The following is a 14160-nucleotide window of genomic DNA, read 5'->3' as shown; positions in this document are numbered from 1 at the left end:
TCCACTAAATATTAATACTTTTTGCATGAGGTTTCCCCTTGCACTTGGAGAAATTTCCTGAGGCTCTCTTGATTTCTATTTTTCATCCCTCCTTGTCATGCCTTATTGTGTGAATGTGAGTGAGTATTGCTGCAGAGAGGTGGGTGCTAGAACTGGCAATGGTAGGTAATTGTATAGAATTTACTTGAAGCCTCAACTCGTTTATCCATTCCTCCTCCCACATTCCCACCCAGAATACTTGTCAGTCTTGAAATTGAAGACCTTTTACAAGGAAGCCATGTAAGAAAGTTAAATGTTATTTGCCTTTTATATATGTTGGTTACTTTAATGTTTGACAAGAAAAGAAGGCAAATGGAATTGCATGCATTTTATCAACAGCTATCCAAAAAGAAAAAGCTTAATGGAGTTTTCTCTTCATAGGTTTAAATAGGATCTGTGAAAAAAGCAGTGTGGAAACACTGAAAATGCGACCTCTAGGCAAGAAAATGTATGGAGCTTTCGATTGTTTGAATAATCCTGACGTAAAATATTTCATTTGAATCAAATGCTTATTTTAATTATCATTGTACCATAGTCTGGCAGTGCAGAGTATTAAGGCTATTAGCTGTTAAGCTGCTGCTTGTAGTCCATGGTTTAAGACTCTCTTTGCCCAGGTATAACTGCAGAAGCCACTTAACCAGAAAGTGCTCCTGATTTCTTCTGAAACTGGATGCTTGTGTTCGGTGAGCTTACTTTCATGTTGTGGCTAAAAATCTTACTGCAGCCACCATTTCACGAAAGCTATCAAACTGTATAAATGCTTGCAATATATTTATATTGATCTGAAATGTTTTTTTTGTCCATAAGCTGATTAATGTAATGGAATGTGTTTGTGTTATGGGAAAAAAATAGATAAATAAACCACCTTGTATTATTGATCACCAAAAGACTGGAATAACTTCTCCTTACCCATCTGACCTTAGTTCTTTCTCTGTCTAAGCCTAGCCAGTTTCTCTCTTGGTAAATGTTTAGCATGGCCACCTGTTACTTGAAACATTCTTGTTAATGCTAACCCTTCCCCATCAAAACAGGTGCAGCACAGATTTTCTTAATACATAACCCATCTGCATATTATTTTCTGAGCTATTATTTACCTTTCACATCCAGTAAAGTATATGTTCTAAATTTCCCAGCAGCCTGGGGTCTTATTGCAGTCACGTAGTCCTGATCAAGAAAAGCAGTACAAAGCTCTTTCTCTCTCACTCTCTCTCCTCTTTTTTTTTTTTTTTTTTTTTTTTTTTTAAACTGTTGAAGGCATTTAAACTCTTTAGAGCAGTAACAGTGTCAGTTATAATTTTAAAATATGAATGACATGATTCCCCCCAACCCACTGCCAGCATCTCAAGTACTTAAAAGATATTCTGATGGTTTACATTACATACTTGAAAACTGCAAAGTATTTATCCTTGGAATAGGCAGTAATTCATTTTTCTGTTAGTTGCAACTTCTGTATGTAGTCATTGCTATTGGCATATCACTTTTGGAAACTATAGGCAAGACCCTTCTGTCCTGCGTGTGAAATTTTCTGCCAGCCCGTCTTTACTATGTTCAGATACTTTAGCTGCTGGGGACAATAGCTTGCTTCCCTGCTGCAAGTTGCTGCCTGTAATGCTGCTGTCCTTCACATGATGTCACAGCTACTTTTATAACGGTCACTACAAGACACGGCTTCTAACTGCCTGGATTTATTCATTATTTCGTACAGAACACTCAGAGATGGTACTGTTGATAACATTCTTAGCATTGTCTACATCCACTTCATAACTGGTAACAGTCAAGTTACTGGTGGTGTATGTTCAGCAGCTACTCACCGTATGAGTCCATGAGAAAGCAAGAGAACTTTCTCCAGTATACTGACCAATTTTCCCCTTGTTTAAGTACTACCTCTATGCTCCCCAGTAAATAAGTCTCAGTTAAGTAGTGTATCTAGACTTTGCTAGTGGCTGGGTTTTGAAATAAGTGTACAACATGATCTGTATAATTCTGTGCAGCCTTTTTCAAGATTAACACACTTTTGCTGTGTGACTTGCAAAGACTTCAGTGAATGACAGGCTACCAAATTTTGGGAAGGATGCAAATTTCAGTTGCTTCCCTGCTGGAAATCAGAATTTCAGATATAAAGTTGTTCAGGTTATCTGTGGTGTCTCATAGCCACTTCAAGTTTAGATTTTTAGTTTTTGTGTGTGATTTTACCATGTTCTACATATGCGATGGCAACTTTTTAGTTGAATTTATATACCTCACCTAGAGCTCTCAGACATCAGTCATATACCCCACTGAAACACATCAGCTGTTGATACAATATCACACAGTTTTTCAGGACTGCATCTTCTGATAGGCATATTAGATACATACAACTTTGAACTTGTCTTATCTAGCTTTGTTTTCCAAAATTCTTGATTTATATGAAGTACAGAAAAAAAGTATATTTTGGATGCCAGTAACCACTTGTATATTATTATTCTGTTAATGTTAGCTCTTTATAACTTTGTTCATCTTGTCAAATTTAGCCACAGCAACCATACTGTTCACCTAATTGGTTTCTTAATCTAGTCTAGGATATAATCTCTGCAGTCTCCTTTCAGTTTTGCCTTTCATTGCTAAGCGAAATTGCATTTGCATGTATATATAACTGTTAATGTGACAGAGTAGTGAATACATCCTCATAGTTTTGAAGCAGATTGTCCCGAATCTTTTTCACTATGCCCTATGCCATGGTTCTGGCAAGCCGTACGTCCCAGTATAGCAAACATTTCTTTTCAGTTATTTGAAATTGAATGCTGTATTACCTACTCTTCTCTTTGCAAGTAAGTAAGCAGTTCCTGATTCAGTGGAGAAACCACATGATCTGATTAAGTAAGCATCTTATATGAAAAAGATGTCACCCTGTTTTCTTTCAACCTCAGTGCATTTAAAGAGATGTCATGGTACACTCCATTCCTCATATAGCTTAAGTTGTTTGTCTTTTCGGCTTTTCCCGGTTAGGGGTCGCCACAGTGGAACTCCAGTCAGCTAATGATTGGCAGCTCATTTTTATGGTGCAGAGTTGCCAGCCCAACCTTCAACGAAGGCACGCCCATTCACGCATGTCTTTCGAACGCCATTCGACCATGGGGAGGACATGCAGACTCCACACAGAAGGCACTCCAGCTGAGAATCGAACAGGAGAACCTCTTGCTGTCAGGCAACAATGCTACCGCTGCACCACCGCGGCTATGACAGGTTATCCAATTTGTGTCTCTGTCCAGATCTCAGTTCGATTCCCTTGTTTTAAAATTTTCACACTTGCATACTGTACACTGGTGTCCTTACAAGTAATCATTTTCATAATTCTTTTGTACCAAATGAATTTCTTTGTTGCAGAGTCATTTTTTTCATTTTATACACTTAACAAAATTATATATTTTGACACATCTTTTACAAAACTGGCCCAATGAGGACATTTCACTTTATTATGCTTATAGCCTTACGTCTTGCATAATTTATCAGAAACACATTTTTCATGCTCTTTTTGTATCATTTTCACATTACTTTTGTCATTTTTTTTCTTTGTTTTCACAAACATGAAATACGTGTGTTAACTCTTTTACTTGATTCAGATGTATTTTACTTCCTTTACATATTTTTTTTGCTTTATTTAATGGTAAATCTGTCTTAGTATACCTCTTGTTTGATTATTTTGTGTACTACACAGAGTTTTAACTTGATCTAATGAATCAAACTCAAGATTTTTGGTTACTTTGTTTTAACATGAGCATTAGTACCTCTCTGGGAACCTTGTGCTGTTGCAACAAACAGATGATAGATTATGTGGCAAACTTTTTTTTTCTTGTCTCACTGTAATTGGAACTTCTTGATGCATGACATGTAGACTCCCTGTCACATATACACCCATGTGCACACTCAACCCACAGGCGCACACACAGACACAGACACACACAGACACAGACACACACAGACACAGACACACACAGACACAGACACACACAGACACAGACAGACACAGACACAGACACACACAGACACAGACACACACACACACACACACACACACTCGAGTTCTGGTGTGTAGCTCGTAAGACATTTCCCTGTGAGCTACATCGCCGAAACCATAAATGCATTCCTTCCCTGAAAATACAGAACGTGGTACGCATCTAGTATGGCCGTCCCAGCTAGAATACGGCCGGGCAGCTGTCTGTAAGGATCGCCACTAGTTGTAGGATTACTTTGCATAGTGTACAGCTGCAGCGGCTATGCTTTTCAGCCGTATTGTTCTACGGCAAATTGCTGCTGCAGCCAATTGGTTTCGGCGATGTAGCTTGCAGGGAAATGTCTTGCGAGCTACACGCCGGAACCACGCACACACACACAGAAACGTGCATAGGAGCACACACAATCCAATACTCGTGCACACAGGGGCACGCGCCTTCATGCATGCCCACACAGCCACACACTGCTACATAGTTGCACATGCCCGTATGCACGTACACACAGGTGCACACTCCGACTCGGTTGCACATGCCCATATGCATGTACACGCAGGCGGACACTCGTATGCAGTTGCAAACACCCACATGCATGCATACACGGGTGCACACTCTTATGCAGTTGTGCACACACTCCTAAGAAAGTGCACATGCCCACAGACACACAGCACAGGCACCCACATGCAGGCATGCACACAGGCACCTACATGCAGGCATGTGCACAGGCACATCCAAGCACCCACTCCACACACAGCCATCCTGCAGGTGCACAGTCTCTCACACACACACACACCCACACCCACACACACACACAGGCAGGCCATGTGCGCACCCACCCCGCACACACACACACATATACCCACCCACCCCAAAGGCACACACACACACACAGACACAGACACATACACACATGCACATACACACAGGCACAATCACATAGAGACACACGTATGCACAGAAGGACACAGTCACACATACACGTATGCACACACACGTATGCACAGAAGCACATGCAGGCTCTCAGCATGCACACATGCAGTGGCACACAAACACACCGGTACATGGTGCGAAAGCTTACACACAAACCACACACAACTGCATGCATAGGCACACACATGCAGTCACACAGAGGTGCACACATGCAGGGACACAGAGTCGTGCAGACAGAGGGACAGACGCATACAGGGTTGCCAGACATCCCTATTTGGGTGGGACTGTCCCGAGATCAGCAGCCTGATCCCGAGTTCCGCCCTGCTGGTTTAAATCCCGGCCAGCCTCCGCTTTGTTTTCTTTTTTTTTTTGATTGGCCCGTATACCTGGCATACAGGCCAATCAAAAATCGCTAAACACAGAGCTTCTTGTGTTCCGCATTAAACAGAAGTAGCTCCATGTTTAGTGATTTTTGATTGGCCCGTATGCCGGTATACGAGAAGCTCCGTGTTTAGTGCAGATCTTTAATGTGGATTAATTTTTAATTGCAGCTTCTTCTATCATATGCTAAAATGTGGAACACTGTTCCTTGTTGAGCATTTCAGCTGTTCTGTTCCCAGTCAGGAATGTGTTAACATTTCTGCATCTGTCATTCTTTTTCCAATTTGTAGGCTAATTGGATTATATAGAGATTTCACAGAGACTGTAATTTGTTTCACCGTGTGTCAGATGAATAAAACAAACTTGTTCTGCTTGATTTCTGACCTTACTGGCTTCTTTTTTGACACTATGAAAGGTCTGGATTGTTATAAAGTAATGAAGATGGACATGAGGTTTTATGTTGTTAGCTCTTTGACTTTGCTTTTTAGACTGCGTAATAGTACATTGAAATCAGACCAGCTTACTTTTGGATATGGTAAGGTGCTGGTCATTTAAAGAACCACAGTCGTTTACAGCAGGAAGTTTAGATATGCTTCCTGGATAAGCAGTGTGCTTTTCTTCCAGAGAAGATGGCACTGTCACTAAACGTTCTTGGATTCAGGATGGGCAACTGTTTCTCCTTTCAGCTTTGAGCCCATCAGTTGTTTTTTCTTCATTCCCAAAGATTATGATAGTGTCACATGTGGCTGCATTGTTCGGATGACAGTCTTTTCATCCTTAATTTTGTCAGAATGTTTGGTTACTGGCAATGTGAGCCCCTTCCCAGTTAATGCAAAGTCCAAACACTTCCTTAACACTTTTTCAGGACCTGGGCTTCAATAAAATCATGAATTCTGCTGCTTTTCCAGGACAAACTCAGGAAATCATTGCCTAAGGTTAGTTTCCATCAACAGAAGTCTTCTTTCCAAAGACTACTTCCTGCAGAGTCAGCACAGCAGTATGTCCATTACTGTTCTTCTGACAGCTCCATGGATGACTGTCCGGCAAATGTTATATCTGCTTAGTCTGATTTGTCATCATCAGGTCGGACTGCTATCTTTACTGAAGACATACCTACAGATTACAGCAGAAGGAGCTTAAATCAAGGCAACATTAAATGTGCTACACATTGTTTTAGCTGAATTCAAGCTGTTTCTCAGACATTTTGTGTTTCAGCAGACAGTATGACTTCTGTTTGTTATATAAACAAGCGGGGGAAGGGGCTAAACTCTCTCTTTACTAGGAAGACTAGCTGCTACTCAGTTAGCTGTAGAAAAGAATAATGCAGATCAGTGCATTGCAAATTCCAGAGGAGACTGTGTTTTGGCAGAATTCATTATGAAAACTTCCAGTCAGTGTCGCACATTGAAATTAACCTAGAAGTTCTCTGAGTAATTGTAAGCAGGTGTTTATGTGATAGCAGGTGTGTAAGAATGCATAGCTGTTTGGACTGCATGACCAATTCTGGATCATTGTGCAGGCATCCCTGTGTGCAGTGATTTGCAGGTGTCTCACACACTTATCCATGTGTGCAGTGATACAGATTTGGTTGAACTGCATGGTCGTTAACCAGAGTTGCTGTATTGTGAGAACATTCCCTTTACCTCAGAGTGATTGCTGCACTCGGAACATTGCTTTGCTACAAATTGCAGAAACCTTGGATTGGATTATAATCCTGAGGTACAGGATAGTGGGTGTTGCCCTTTAAAAGATTTTTTAGAAATTTTTAAAAGCATTGTCAGAGTTTTTTGGGACTTGATCAAGTGGTTGTTCCCCAGATTATCCAAAACCCTTTCAGGCTGTGGGCACTTTGACTTTAGACCTATTTATTTCTCCTTGCAATGTCTGTTGTAAGGAATTTGTTCTGACTTCATAGGTTAGTACTGTACTAATTTGCTTGTGAGCCATTTTAAGCTTAGCCTTTGACACTTCAAAAGGACTGTGACTACCCACACCTTTGTCATTTATTTGGATGGATATCTTGTGCAATCTTCCTGATTCATTTGCTTGCTGGTTCTGTGAAAAGCCAGAGCAAAGGATGCATCTTAGATTCTACTTGCCACCCCTGGCTGAGGCAGCATAGCCTTCCTTCACTTCAGTTTTGGACTGCCTAACAATATCCCCTAACTTTACCTTATTGCCACCATTATCCCCTAGTTTGGTGATGCTGTTGTTTTTCACTGGCATTGTTATTTTTCCCATTGTTTCCTAGTCTCTTATTGCACTGTTCCTGTCCCCTGGAGTTGCCCCAAAAAATGATTCCTATCTTCAGACTGTTGAGCTTTAGGCAAAGGAGGAAAGTCATTGATTGCATTCAGTACCCCAATCAGTGGTATAACCCATACCATCCAAAAAACTTGCCATTGATAGATGTCATCATACAAATAAAAAGATTCAGCAGAAATCAATCTCCTTTAGCTGCATTTTGATTGGTGGAGTATTACAATCTACATAGAAATGCTTTCTTGTTGTAATTCCTCAAGTCACATTGTAACATGGCCTTTTTCTCTGTTTGTCAGTTCCAGCTCCATAGTTTTCAGTCTGTCATTAATATTGCCCAGAATGTTATCCATTATTGATGAGTTAATTGGCATGAGTACATCTGATCATGTCCTTTATTTGTTTAGGATTAAGCAGGACCTGTTCAGTTAATATGTTTATCCACTCTGTAGCACAACAGTGGGCTGCTGCAATCCAATGTGCTTTAATCTTTTATCACCCCCTTTAGTCATATCAGAAGAAGTAATTGGACTTTTAAAAGCTTGCAAGCCCTAGATGTAATTTTATAATTCCATTTTTTGTCTCAATACATTAAAATGGATTTTTGGCTCTCTTACCACCCATCTATCCTCACATGTCTCGAGCATCCACTGATAAAAGTAGAAAATTGATCATTCTAATCTCCCTTTCTTCAATAAATACATCTAAAAAAATCACGAGGATGTTTTGTCATTCTTCCATCATGCCTTCAGTTTTCACTCGCACCATTTTTTATATATTCTTCAGTACTTTTTTGTGTGCTGTCCATACCATGTTCTCTAAAGATTTGCATTGTTCATAGGGTTTGTTACTGTGAGAAAATGTAAAATACCACATGCACTTGAACTAATAAAAAAAAATGCAAAAAGGCAACAGACCCCCCCCCCCTGCACCAGAAGATTTAATAAAGCCTTAATTGGAGTTCACCAAAAGGAAAACAGAAAAAAACGACAGTTCCTTTTAAGAAAGCATAACTGTTAAAGCAGTTAATTAAACAATTATTCAATCAGCATTTCAAATAAGATAATTCCATAGACCTGATTTCCAGTTCACAATAACCCGAGCTGAAATCCCATTTGGTCATAACATTTTTCCCTCTCTTTTGCAATTTCCTGTAATCCCACCTTCCCAGTGGAACTCTTTCCAGTGTAATGTAGTCATGTCCTCCTCCCAGTAGGTGCTATTGTAGTGGTGGAGAGAACTCGTAGTTGTACTTCCTTTACATATTACTCCATACTTAGATTCTCTGATTCTGTTTCCTCCCAACCTTAACGCATTTTAACTTCCATCCATCCCTTTCTACTTCCGATGTACGGCTTTGAGTTTACATTCCAAGACTTGAGTTATGCACACTAATACTAGCGTGTTGCTCACAGTAATCACACTGTCCAGCAGAAGATAGACCATATTATGTTAACGTCAAACATTCCCCTTTAGCTGTATTGCCACCCTTTCAGAGTTTAAGGTTACCCTCCCAGTATCATGTCAGTCATTCACCCATGAAAAGTCCTCTTCTTGGAATACAACTTTATTGCCATTTGCTCCTTCATCTGAGATAACTAGTAATATCTAAATACCCTTTTAGTTTTCTAAATACTAGTGTGACTTTAAGTTTTATGTTTCACCAAGTTCCAAATTCCAGAAATCAACTGCCATACATTTGTGGTGAAATAGTCAACATGAAAGTCAAACTTTTTTTTTCTCTGATCTGCATCATTACCTCATGTATTCCCTGGTCCTGTTAAATTTTAATGTTGAGGTTTTAGAAAAAAAAAAAGAAAAAAAAAAGAGTAATGGAGATGAGAACTTCTGCTGGCAGTCCAAATACTATATTTTTTACCCCATTTGCCTTGTAGTGGGCTGTGGGTATGTTAATGGATTATTTGCAGTTGGTTATTCTATTTCTGTGGGAACTATTGCCCCTGGAAGCAATAGCCTTTTACACTGCTGAATTAATTACAATTTTTTATATATTTCTGGGCCACTTGCATTCTTCCAGTGGTGACAACTAGCACACTGTGCTGTAGATGATTCCCCAGCTTGAAACCATCAGTTTCATTTAAATTATACTGACTGAGCACCTGAAACTGGCTGTCCACATTGCGGTTGGTTGAGCCAGGTGAATGCAATACTTGGCTTTTGGATGAATGTAGCCCATTTAGAGAAGTTAAAAATCTTTCTTACTTCTTTCTGTATTTTGGTTTTTCTTTCCTTCACAGTCCTAGACACTGAAAAACTGTTTCTCTCTATAGTAATTCTCTGCTTCCTATAATTACTACAGATCCCATTTTTCCATTAGGTCTTGGAACTAGCAGTATGGGTCTGTTGCTCTCAGTTTTTGACCCCTTTGTTAGGTTCATTTCATTGTGAATTGGTCTAAAATATACCATACTTTGCACTCCATAAGGTAGTGCATGAACTGCCGAACAATATTTTCTCAGCATTGAGAAAAGTGTGTGGCAGCTACATTTTATGCAGAGGGTGCTTGTTGTGACTACAATGATGTCAGGATGGACTACACTAGATTTATTTGGGCCATGGTTTAATAAAAAAGTTTACAAAGATTTTTATTAAAAAATTACCCAAATAAATATTAAATTAGTACAATGCAAATACATTGCGACACTTAACTCACTAGATCCGCAAGCATGACCAAATCACTTTAAGCTAGTGCATTACCAGTTTTATAGCTTTTGTTTGTAGCTCTGCTGTTCTGTAAAGTTTTAAGTCATCATTTTCTGATAGAATACTTTTAACACTGTGTTGGATGAAGTGGTGATGACTGTACCCTGTGTTGGATGAAGTGGTGATGACTGTACCCAAGGGTGAGAGAGTGGTGATTGGAGCAGATTTCAGTGGGCATGTTGGTGAAGGGAACAGAGGGGATGAGGAAGGGATGGGGTAGGTATGGTAGTAAGCAAAGGAATGCAGAAGGTCAGATGGTAGTGGATTTTGCGAAAAGGATGGACATGGCTGTGGTGAATACATATTTTAACAAGAGGGAGGGGCAGAGGAGCTTAGGGTGATATACAAGAGTAGAGGAAGATGCACATAGGTGGATTGTATCTTATGTAGGAGGGCCAGTTTGAAAGAGATTGGAGACTGTAAAGTGGTGACCGGAAAAAGTGTAGTTAGGCAGCATAGGATGGTGGTTTGTAGGATGACATTGATGAGCAAGACGAGAAGGAGGAGGGTAAGTGCAGCACCAATGATCAAATGGTGGAAATTGAAAAAGGGTAATTGTGAGGTGGAGTTCGGGGAAGAGTTAAGACGGGCACTGGGTGGCAGTGAAGAGTTACCAAATAGCTGGATAACTACAACAGAGCTAGTAAAGGAGGCGGCTAGAAAGGTGCTTGGTATGACATCTGGACAGAGGAAGGACGACAAAGAGACATGGTGGTGGAATGAGGAAGTACAGGAGAGTATACAGAGAAAGAGATTGGCAAAAAGAAGTGGGATGGTCAGAGAGATGTGGGATGGTCAGAGAGATGAAGAAAGTAGACAGGAGTATAAGGAGATGAGGTGCATGGAAAAGAGAAAGGTGACTAAGGCTAATGATAAGGCATATGAAGAGTTGTATGAAAGGTTGGGCACTAAGGAGGGAGAAAAGGACCTGTACCGATTGGCTCGACAGAGGGACTGAGCTAGGAAAGATGTACAGCAGGTAAAGGTGATAAAGGATAATGAGGGAAACATACTCACAAGCGAGGAGAGTGTGTTGAGCAGATGGAAAGAGTAGTTTGAGGGGTTGATGAATGAAGAGAATGAGAGGGAGAGAAGGTTGGATGATGTGGGGATAGTGAATCATGAAGTGCAATAGATTAGCAAGGAGAGGAAGTAAGGATAGATATAAAGAGGATGAAGAATGGAAAGGCTGTTGGTCCAGATGACATACCTGTGGAAGCATGGAGGTGTTTAGGTGAAATAGCAGTGGAGTTTCTAACCAGATTGTTTAATGAAACCTTGAAAAGTGAGAGGATGCCTGAGGAATGGAGAAAGTGTTTTGGTACCGATTTGTAAGAATAAGGGTGATGTGCAGAGCTGTAGTAACTACAGAGGGATTAAATTGATCAGTCACAGCATGACGTTATGGGAAAGAGTAGTGTAAGCTAGGTTAAGAAGGGACGCAATGAATAGTGATAAGCAGTATGGTTTTATGCTGGGAAAGAGCACTACAGATGCAATATTTTGTTCTGAGAGTGTTGATGGAGAAGTACAGAGAAGATCAGAAGGAGTTGCATTGTGTTTTTGTAGACTTAGAGAAAGCATATGACAGGGTGCCTAGAGAGGAGTTGTGGTATTGTATGAGGAAGTCGGGAGTGTCAGAGAAGTATGTAAGAGTGGTACAGGATATGTACGAGGGTAGTGTGACAGCGGTGAGGTCTGCTGTGGGAGTGACGGATGCGTTTAAGGTGGAGGTGGGATTACATCAAGGATTAGCTCTGAGCCCTTTCTTATTTGCAATGGTGATGGGCAGGTTGACAAACGAGATCAGACGGGAGTCCCCGTGGACTATGATGTTTGCAGATGACATTGTGATCGGTAGTGAGAGTAGGGAAGAGGTGGAGGAGACCCTGGAGAGATGGAGATATGCTCTAGAGAGAAGAGGAATTAAGGTCAGCAGGGCTAAGACAGAATATGTGTGTGTGAATGACAGGGAGGATAGAAGAGTGGTGAGGATGCAAGGAGTAGAGGTGGCGAAGGTGGATGAGTTTTTAAATACTTGGGATCAGTAGTTCAGAGTAATGGTGAGTGTGGAAGAGAGGTGAAGAAGAGAGTACAGGCAGGATGGAGTGGGTGGAGAAGAGTGTCAGGAGTGATTTTCTATCGGACGAGTACCAGTAAGAGTGAAAGGGAAGGTCTACAAGAGGGTAGTGAGACCACCTATGCTATATGGGTTGGAGACAGTGGCATTGACAAAAAGGCAGGAGTTAGAGCTAGATGTGGCAGAGTTAAAGATGTTAAGATTTGCACTGGGCGTGACAAGGGTGGACAGGATTAGGAATAAGTATATTAGAGGGTCAGCCCAGATTGGAAGGTTTGGAGACAAAGCCAGAGAGGCAAGATTACGTTGGTTTGGACATGTGCTGAGGAGGGATTCTGAGTATATTGGGAAAAAGATGCTAAGGATGAAGCTACCACGTAACAGGAAATGGGGAAGGCCTAAGATACGTTTTATGGATGTGGTGAGAGAGGACATGCAGGTGGTTGGTGTGACAGAGCAAGATGCAGAGGACAGGAAGAAATGGAAACAGATGATCCACTGTGGCGACCCCTAATGGGAACAGCCGAAAGAAGATGATGATGATTGCTTTAGATTTGTTCTGCTGGGCAGTTCTAAAAACATTTCATTACTTAAGAGCAGCATCCCTATTTCTTGTTTCTATGGTCTAGAGAGGGCGTCACCAACCGGAAGTGCAGCCAAAGAGGTTAATTTTGATGTTCATCATATTGATCATTGCTGTAGTAGCCTTAATTTTATTGCTTATGTCCTACCAAGGATGTGACCGCTGAACTGACTAAAAGACAAGATGTTCTTCATGTTTCATTGTTGCAGTCATTACATTTGGGTAATCTGCTTGCAGGTTGCCCTCCTTCAGTCGGCCTGGTTAACAAAGTCTTGGGTCCTGCGTCGGTTGCTGTCCCTTCTTCCATGATGTCAATTCTTCAGGGGTATAAAACATGCAGCCAACACCATTACATCAGTCTTTCTTGCTGTGCGGTGCCTGAAGCAGAAGCAGTTTGCAATTGCTGGTCAGCCGACTCCTGAAATTTTCATTTTCGAGTTTCAGAACCAAAGTCTTCAACTTAAAGCTAAGTACCCAGTTGGGGAAACTTTTTCTTGCTCCTTACCAATGTCAGTAAAAGTTAATAATTGCATTACTTGTGGAAAGCAAATACCTCATAAAGATTTTCATTCGTACTGTATTCCTTGCCTAAGCCCTGACCACTACGTACCTTTCTGTCAGTTTTGTGCTTTATTTAATCAGCACACTATCCGTCTTCGGTATATTTTTGCCTTTAAATATTTCGGTTCTCAGTTTACTTATCCAGAAATGTCGTCGTTTAGCTATCCGATTACCAGGATTCTGAAAAAACGCAAAGATAAAGACAGAGATAGGCCACCGAGGTCCAAAACTGCCCACGACGCTTCTCCTAAGCCAGTCGCCAGTACTCAGTGAGGCGCTTTCGCTGCCCCGATACCCACTACTTCTGATTCGCAGGCCTCTACTGAGACCCATTCGGAGTCCGATATGCCGCGAGATACTTCAACTATGGAACCCGCGGATGTTTTTACCATGGATGGGTCTGGAGCCGCTGTGCAGGCAGCAGCTTCTGAAGGTGTATTCAGGCCTACTGACTTGCATAATAAGTCGATGCCTCCTTCATTACTAAGGCCTAAATCTCGATCCATGCCTAAAAAATTGACGCCCAGGCCGCATGCTCAGGCCCCTATGCGTAAAAAACAAATGATAAAAATGGCTGAAGATCTAATAACTCTAATCGGGGTAGTCAACCCCCCCCC

General features: G+C 41.1%; 1 protein-coding gene across 1 annotated transcript in view; it reads left to right on the top strand.

The window, feature by feature from the left end:
* Nucleotides 1-14160, top strand: part of GPN1 (GPN-loop GTPase 1) — a 423847-nt gene that overhangs the window by 62865 nt on the left and 346822 nt on the right. The gene's annotated exons all lie outside the window — the stretch shown is intronic.

This window comes from Protopterus annectens, chromosome 2.part1 (genome assembly GCF_019279795.1).
Source record: "Protopterus annectens isolate FY-2018-M chromosome 2.part1, PAN1.0, whole genome shotgun sequence".
In the NCBI taxonomy this organism is placed as follows: Eukaryota; Metazoa; Chordata; order Ceratodontiformes; family Protopteridae; genus Protopterus; species Protopterus annectens.
Note: the sequence above shows the minus strand (reverse complement) of the source record. Positions and strands in the feature narration are given on the sequence as shown.